Consider the following 9,271-nt stretch of genomic DNA (forward strand, 5'->3'; position numbering starts at 1 on the left):
AGCAAATTAAATCAAAGCTACAGAGTAGACTGTGGGAACCTCTGATTTATAGCCCATCAGTCAGAAGTGCAGGTAACAACCTGGACATGCAATAGGCATCTGAAGTGGAAGTGAGGGCAGTCTTGTAAGACTAAAACCTTGTAAGACTAAATCCTTAACCTGTGGGATAGGGTGCTATCTGTAGGTAGATAGTGGCAGAGTTGAGTAACATTGTAGGACACCTACCTGGTGCTGCAAAATTTCTTGATGTTTGGACAGCCTACATATCTGGTATCAGCAGTGAAGTAGTGTAGTGAAGTAGGTATTGAGAGTAGAGGAGACACACACAGGAGCGTTCTTCCTCACACCAGAAGAGCCAAAACAATGTTGAAAAGAAGAACAAAGTTGGAGGGCTTACACTTTCCAATTTCAAAACTGCTACAAAGCTACAGTAATCAAGACTGTGGTACAGGCATAAGAATACACATATAGATCAATGGGATAGAATTGAAAATCCGGAAGTAAATCTTCACATTGATTTCAAAATAGGGGCCAAGAAAATTCAATGAAGAAAGGACAGTCCTTTCAATAAACGGTGCTGGGACCACTGGATATTCAAATGCCTATAATGAAATTGGACCCCTACCTTGCACCATATACAAAAATTAATCAAAAATGGATCACAAACCTAACTGTATATGCTAAAACTATAAAATTCTTAGAAGAAAATATAGGAGTAAACCTGCATGATCTTGGGTTAAGCAAAACCTTCTTAGATATGACACTTAAAGCATTGATGACAAAAGACATAACCCAGTTAAAAAATGGGCAACAGATCTGATTAGATATTTCTGCAAAGAAGATATACAAATGGCCAATATGTACAAGAAAAGATGCTCTCCATCATTAGCCAAAAGCAAAATCAAAACATTGAGAGTGTACTTCACACCTACTAAAATGGCTATGATTGCGAATTCCCTGGTGGTCCAGGGTGGCCTCAGCCTGCAGCGACTTGAGGCAGGATCTCAGTTCCCCAGCCAGAGATTGACGTCAGGCTGCGGCAGTGAGAGTGCTGAATCCTAGCCACTAGACCATGAGGGCCAGTGGCCAGTGACAAGGGCCCTGGCCCATCAGCTTTGTAGAAATGAATTTCCACAAAGAGACAGAAAGTACTGAAACAAGTAAAGTGTTTATTAGGACCTAAAAGAGTACGTGTGAATAGGCACACGTGGGCAGACTCAGAGAAAGGGTCGTGCCCTCGTGGTAGTTTGAATCACTTATATGGGACATTTCTTCCACATTTCCTCTGGCCAATCATCTTGCTTTGCCTGGTTCTGAGTCCGTATTTGGTTTATCTCAGGGTCCTCCCCTGTGTGCGCACGCATCTCTTAGCCAAGATGGATTCTAGTGAAGAGGCTTATGGGTAGGTTGACATCACTTACTATGGGGTGGTGCTGCCTCCCTTTTAGGCCCCCAAGAAGCCTTTCTGCACGTATGTAGTTGGGAAGGTCTCCTCGACTTCGAGAATTAGGGATATGTGGTCTCTATCTTTTATCTGGACAGGCTCAACTCCTCTTTGCTTTTGCCATTATCTCTATCTTGGAATATCTGTCCACAGGGGACAGACTCCAGCTGCTCAGCTTGGGGCCCATCTATCTCCTGCCTCAGTTAGGACTTGGTGCTTTTACTGCCGTGGGCCTGGGTTCGATCCCTGGTCAGGGAACTAAAATTCTGCAAGCCGCACGGTGTGGCCAAAATCAATAAATTAATAAAATAAAATAAAAAAGCAGATAATAAGTGGTGAACGGAATATGGAGAAAGCAGAACCCTCACACACTGTTGGTGGCAGTGTAAAATAGCGAGTCCTTTGGAAAACTTTCTGGCAGCTCCTCAGAAAGTCAAACACAGAGTGACCATATGATGCAGCAATTCCAATAGTAGGTCTATATCCAAGAGAAATGAGACATACATCTACACTGAAACTTGTACATGAATGTTCAAAGCAGCATTTTGGCTATTCATAATAGATGCCACATAGAAATAACTCAAATGTTCAGCAGCTGACATATTGATGAATAAAATGTAGCATATCTGTAAAAGAGTATTATTCAGCCATAAAAAAGAACGGAGTTCTAACACCTGCTACAAAATGGATGAATCTTGAAAACATTATGCTACGTGAAAGAAACCAGTCACAAAAGATTAGATATTGAGTGATTGGATTTATATGAAATGCCCAGAGTAGGTAAGTCTATAGAAACAAAGTAGATTAGTGGTTGCCTAGGGCTGGGAGAATTGCGGGGGGGGAAAATGGAAGTGACTGGTAATAGGTATAAACAAGTAGGGATTATCTTTTGGGGATGATGAAAATGTCTTAAAATTGATTGTGGTGATGATTGCACAACTCTGTGAATATACTGAAAACCATTGAATTGTACACTTTGAGTGGTTTGTATGTGAATTATAGCTCAGTAAACTGTTACATATTGAAAAAACCACTTGCTTTAGAATAATAAAGAGCATAATGTCCAATATTCTCTCCATTGCCATGCCCAAATCTCCTTTTCATCAATCTATCCTATCTCAGTAAAGGCACTGCTATCCACTGGGATAATCATTTCAAAAGCCTCATTGTTAGTCCTGGTACTTATCAGTCCCTGAGCCGGCACTTCCAATCTATTGCCAAGTCATGTTGATTCAACTCTAAAATATACATTGACTCTGTCCACTGTTCACCACCTCCACTGCCATTATTCTAATCCAAATCACCATCTTTCATCTGGTTTGTCTGGGGCATGAACTTACCAGGAAGTGGAGAACTTCTCCCGCTCCGCCCTCCCACCCCACAGGGTGACAAAGGCATTTGGAGATAGGGAAGAGAATGACAGATCATCACTGCAGCTATGACTTGTTTTTTCTGGAACAGTTAGCCATAGAACATGCCCTACTGAAGCTGGGTCCCCAGTATAATCTTCCCATATAAAATTGAATTCATTATTGCTCAAAGCCTCCTAATGATAATAATAACAGCTATAATTTGGGCCCATGCTGTGTTACTCTAATCCTCACGTCGGACCTTCACAATACATCTCATTGTCCCAATTTACTGATGAAGAAACTAAGACTCCAAGATATTAATTTTCTTATCATCACACAGAAGGAGAACTAGTAAGTAAAAGAGCTAGGATTGAGAATCCAAATCTATCTGATTCCAAACCTGACCTTCCTTCCCCCACACCACACAGCCTCAGGAATGAATTCCAGTGCGGAGAGTTCCTCTTCCTTTTGGCTGAGAACCGCTGGTGCCAGACTTACAATGGCTAACGTGGGCACCATTGTTCTTTCTGTTGTCACGACCATGCTCTTCTACTCATCTGGGTTGCACAGAGAAATTGCTTATCATTTCTGGCTCTTGTTTCTTAATCTGAAAAAGAGTGAGGGACTTGGAGCAGGTGTCTTTTATGATAACAATTTGGATTTTTAAAATATGATTGTAACTTTAATTATGATGTATGAAAAAATTTATATTTTATACACTTCTTATTCCCAAAGTAGATTTGGAGTACCTAAATACCCAAGTGTCAGTTTTATTTAGCTGACATTTTAACTTTTTTTCTTTCTTATAGTTTCAGAAAGTCAACAGGGAACATGAATTGGTTAACATTAAAGAGAACTATCTTTAGTGCCTCGGAATTTAAAGTACAAATAAGAGAAGGATGTCTTTAATAAACAAATGATGTGTCATTTGGGACAAATGTAATATGATGTGTGGGTTCGTCCAACACAGTCATCAGGATACTTCATCATACTTGGCATAGTTAAAATTTCCAAGGTACATGTGTGTTCATGTCAACCTTACTTAGTGTGTAATTTCACCACTGATTGGCCTCAGTAGGGCTTGTGCTTTCAGCTGTCTTTCTGTCAGTGGGGTTGGAACCTTCTCTTCCCTGATCCATCTTTTGATTTATGGCTTACTTGTGTCAGATGTTTGGCTCACTAGAAACTGTGATCATAATAGTGCATGATTATCTGACCCTCCAGGGGCCTAGTCCCATTAGCCTTAGAATCCAGTCAGCTATCTTTACCTATCATTCCGTTCAGGAGATGTGAATTTTATGCATCAGCTGGGCAAGTGATGCTACCTCATTATGCCTTAGTTACTACATTTTTTCACAGGAATCATATTCTGTGATACTTAATGGAAGCCAATATTTTGCCTGATGGTATATGTTCACTGCAAGTAGTTGAATGGTTTATAAAATCATCCAATTAACTGGAGGGAAAGATAGTGTACAATGTTAAAAGCAGTTTTATGGACTAAAACCTAATTAAAACTAAGTTGAAAATTGGCTTTTTTTTTTTCTTTTTTTTCTTTTGCGGTACGCGGGCCTCCCACTGCTGTGGTCTCTCCCGCCGCAGAGCACAGGCTCCGGACGCGCAAGCTCAGCGGCCACGGCCCACGGGCCCAGCCGCTCCGCGGCATGCGGGACCCTCCGAGACCGGGGCACGAACCCGAGTCCCCTGCATCGGCAGACGGACGCTCAACCACTGCGCCACCAGGGAAGCCCGGCTTTTTTTTTTTTTAAAGAATGTTTTAAATTTGGGGGGAAAAGATACGGGGAAAAGAAAGAGAAAGAAATTGAGAGAAATAGGAAGATAATTTTTTATTTTGGGGATCAAAAGTTTTTGAGGAAATCTGCATATTCTAACCCCTGACTTTTCTTGCTGTTCAATAAAATTTGCTATAACATGATGATTCTGAGTTCTTTAACTGTGAGACAAACTGTCTTTTGCTGTTATATTATTATTGTAATTAGAGTGTATTTTTCAGCTGACACAGCATTTCTTTTTTCATAACATAAAGGCTAAGCCTGAATTGTGACCAAGAAGTGGCAGAGTTAAAACTACAGATCATAAACACGTATTGAAATGTGACTGACGGTAGCAGGTCCAAAATATTGGAAATGCAGCTGAATAAGCATTTGAAGCAGGGTGTGATTCTAAATAACACCAATATATCTGGTTCCTGCCTAGTTAGGAAAGGGATGAGTAGACTTGCTAGACGAGTTGAGCAGAGACTAACTCGAAGCCCTGAAATTGTGAGACTGTTCTCACGTTCTGTTCCCATAGGATAGCATTTGTCAGGTTAAAAAAAAGAAAAAATTGCCATGCAATGTACTTTCAACTAAACATAAAACAGACTTTAGGATTTTAATGTTAAAGTGGACTTTTGGATTATCAGTGCAGTTAGTTTCTGAGAGCAGTTGGTTGACGTTTTTCATCTTATAGCTCAATACTCCACAGGCCATGTCACTGACTCCTTTATGCCAAAAATCTCTTGAGCATCCCAGTATCATGATTCATCTGCAGAATTACCAACAGGGAGTCATTTTCCATCATCCAAAAAGATGATTGGTCTATTTGCTAAACAGAATTCTGGCTCCATAAATTTGATTTTTACTTTCTTATTCATCCTCTTCTTCCTTCCAAAAAAAAAAAGAATTTAGGCAACTGTTGACATTTTCTTAATGCATCATTGCTTCACTGCCATTTTTTTGCTTTTTAATAAATCTATTTATTTATTTATTGGTTGCATTGGGTCTTCGTTGCTGTGCGCTGGCTTTTCTCTGGTTGCAGCTAGTGGGGGCTACTCTTCGCTGTGGTGCGCCGGCTTCTCATTGCGGATGGCTTCTCTTTGTTGCGGAGCAAGGGCTCTAGGCGTGTGGGCTCCAGCAGTTATGGCATGCGGGCTCAGTAGTTGTGGCTCTCAGGTTTAGTTGCTCCGTGGCATGTGGACCAGGGCTCGAACCCGTGTCCCCTGAATTGGCAGGCGGATTCTTAACCACTGCGCCACCAGGGATGTCCTCATTGCCATCTTAAAGCATGTGTCAGAGGAGGGAAATGTAGAGGGATTGTCTTAAATCAGGGTGCAGACCAATTAGGAATCCCTCTGGAAAATTACTGGAGACAAATCAGGGCCTGCTTAAATGCAATAATCATGAGCTCCATCTTATGTATAAAATGGACGTTGACTTCTATGAATAACTCAAATTGTCTAGTCTACGTATTAGCCTCTTTGCAATTATATGTAGGGAATATTTTTTCTTTTTCTCTTTACATAGTTACTTTGAAATCTTCAGCACAGCAGGTTAAGCATTTGAGAGGAGGAGTACTTAAAGATCTGTTAACAGTGGTAAAGAATTTAGAAGCTCCGTGGCTTCTGAGTTCTGGCGTAAGAGAGGAGGCTGAAAGCACTGTGAGATGAATGAGAGTGATGGATGAGCTTGGTTCATCATGTGAGCAGTGAGAAAGGATAACTGCATAGTCATTCTCTCACACATAAATAAAAGATAACCTCTGAGAGAGAGAGAAATTGTGCAAATGAGCATGGCAAATTAGAATAATCACCATTTTTTAAAGAAGCAAATATCCTCAGGCATATTTGCTTCAGGTTTAGATTGTACCTTTAATTCTGTGTCCTGTATAGTGAATTTCATGTTAAAAGCCTGCAAATCTTTTCTATTAACAGAAGTAATAAGATATTTTCCACTACTCACTTAAATTAGAAATGTGCAAGTTTTCTGTGATTCCATTTCTCTGCCCCCTGGTGGATGATACTTAAAACTGCAGTAGTAATGTCTTGGGTATGAGCATGTCAGCTGACGTTTATGTTTTCTGATTTATCTCATTTGAATTTTTCCAAATGATTGACACTGTTAATAAACACTTTTAAAGCCCATCATAGGTTAGTAATAAAAATCCCAGGGATACATAGGTCCCTTTTAAGACTCTTTTTAAAGAATTTTTATTATTAGATTATTTTTTACTTAGGCCCATTTCTAAGCAGAAATAGAGTGGTCATAACTTTGGGCAAGAGCCTTGGTTAAGGTTTCTGATTTCTTTCGGAATTTTTAAAAGGCAAAAAAAAAAAACTTTCAAGCATCCAGGAAAGCTGAAAGACTTTTACAGTACATCACTGTACACTCCCACAGAGATTCTACCATTCACATTTTACTTTACTTGTCACATATCATGCATATACCTAACCTTCTGTCCATCCTTATTTTTATTTTTTTTTTTAGTTTTTGTTTTTGTTTTGCGGTATGTGGGCCTCTCACTGTTGTGGCCTCTCCCGTTGTGGAGCACAGGCTCCGGACACGCAGGCTCAGCGGCCATGGCTCACGGGCCCATCCGCTCCGTGACATGTGGGATCTTCCCGGACAGGGCCACGAACCCGTGTCCCCTGCATCGGCAGGCGGACTCTCAACCACTGCGCCACCAGGGAAGCCCAACCCCTATTTTGATCCTTCTGTATTTTGTAAACTTCCTCAAATAAATTCTGGACTAAGGTTAAAATAAAATTAGGCTGGTTTGGTATACTGTTTAAAGCATTGATTATTCAAAGAGAATGTTGCTAGTAATTTCCATGTACATCTTTATAAGAAATTGGAAACGTTTGTAACAGAGGTGAATCACAAGAACAGATTAAATACCATTCTTTTGTAGTTAGGGTTATTAGAGTTGCTAGGCATTTAATAGTAGCAGCATGATTCACAATAGCTAAAAGGTGGAAACAACCTAAGTGCACATGACAGATGAATAGATAAACAAACTGTGGCATATACATATGATGGAATATTATTTGGCCATAAAAATGAAATTCTGATACATGCTACAACATGGATGAACCTTGAAAGCATGCGAAGTGAAAGAAGCCAGACACAAAAACACAAGTTTTATATGATTCCACTTGTATGAAGTATTTAGAATAGGCAAATTCATAGAAACAGAAAGTAGAATAGAAGTTATCAGGGATGGGGGAGGGAAATGGGGAGTTATTGCTTAATGTTCGTAGGGTTTCTGTTTGGAGTGATGAAAGAGTTTTGGGAATTGATAGTGGTCATGGTTACACAACATAGTAAACGTACTTAATGCCCCTGAATTTTACACTTAAAAGTGATTAAAATGGTGAACCTCATTTTATATCTATCTTACCGCAATAAAAACTTTTTTAAAAAGCAGGTTAAATATCATTCTTTTCACGATTAGGACAATTAGAGTTGCTAGTCTTTCAATGGGTTGTTTGTAGTTGCCATGCAGTTTTTCCACAAGGCGTCCTAGATACCACAGAGTTGATCATTATAAATAAGGTAACGTTTTATTAAAGGAACAATTTTATAATTGAAAATTACATTTCAGGGTACATGACCAAGGAAGCAGTATTAAGTAAATTGCAGAGATGACCAGAAATATGCCATAAAAGCCAGGACACTACAATAATTGTTGCAACTTGGGGCTGTAGTGTGTGTTCCCACACAAAGAGGACAGTAGGGAAAGGCAGCTTAATGGTGACCCTGGGTTTGTTCAGAAAAATGGTCTGCCCCAGGGGTCAGAGCAGTGCACAGGTAATCTGGAAAGGAAGTCATGACAGACAGACAGGCAGACAGTTCTACCTGTGTTACATTACCTCTAGCCATGACAGGTAAAGGCAGACAGGAAGTAGACACCTGGAAGGCTTACATATGAGGGGCAAGGTCCCACCCACTGCGAGAAGCACAGAGTAGGACTCCAATTCCAGGACAGAGCTAAGGATTTACTCAGTTTCACATATCAAGAACACGGAAATAGAGTGCCTGGGAAAGCTATCAAAAGCCTTGATAATAATTATGTACTTCAATATAAAAACTTATTGATAAGGAATTTATTCCACAGAAGTAATTATTTAGCATAAAGATGTAACTATTAGTACAAAGATTCTTATAACAACAGTGCTTAAAATAATAAAAAAATTATGATTAACTTAAATGCTCAACAATAAGGATATCCAGCCAGCAAAATAACTAGAGCCATTAAAAATGCTGTTGTGGAAGCATTCGCAGGGGCATGTAAGTAAAAATGCTTCCATTTTTATATATACTACAACTATTCCTTGGTTAGATATGCAAGTACTCCACCGAACAAATCAAAGGAGATTACACTGCCAACATTTTATATCTGAAGCTATCTACGTTACTCAGAACTTCTTCTGGTTGCAGAGTAAGCTCATGGGATAAGAGGGGTCTTTCTTTCACTCATTTCATCTAACGATATTAAAGTATTTTACTACCTTTGTATATTTTACAGAAAGAACACTTTTATAAAGTTTTGTGTAAATGCAGAGGCAAAAGACTGTATTAAAGAGTTTGCTTCTATTATTGCAGAGGGGTGAGGGGCCCTGCTCAGTAATAAATCCACTTTCATTCATTCAGTCATTCATCAAACACCTGCCATGTGCCCAGCATTGGTTAACACC

The sequence above is a fragment of the Aethalodelphis obliquidens genome, unplaced genomic scaffold (genome assembly GCF_003676395.1).
Source record: "Aethalodelphis obliquidens isolate GAN/ISIS:26980383/991018 unplaced genomic scaffold, ASM367639v1 scaffold39, whole genome shotgun sequence".
Classification (NCBI taxonomy): domain Eukaryota; kingdom Metazoa; phylum Chordata; class Mammalia; order Artiodactyla; family Delphinidae; genus Aethalodelphis; species Aethalodelphis obliquidens.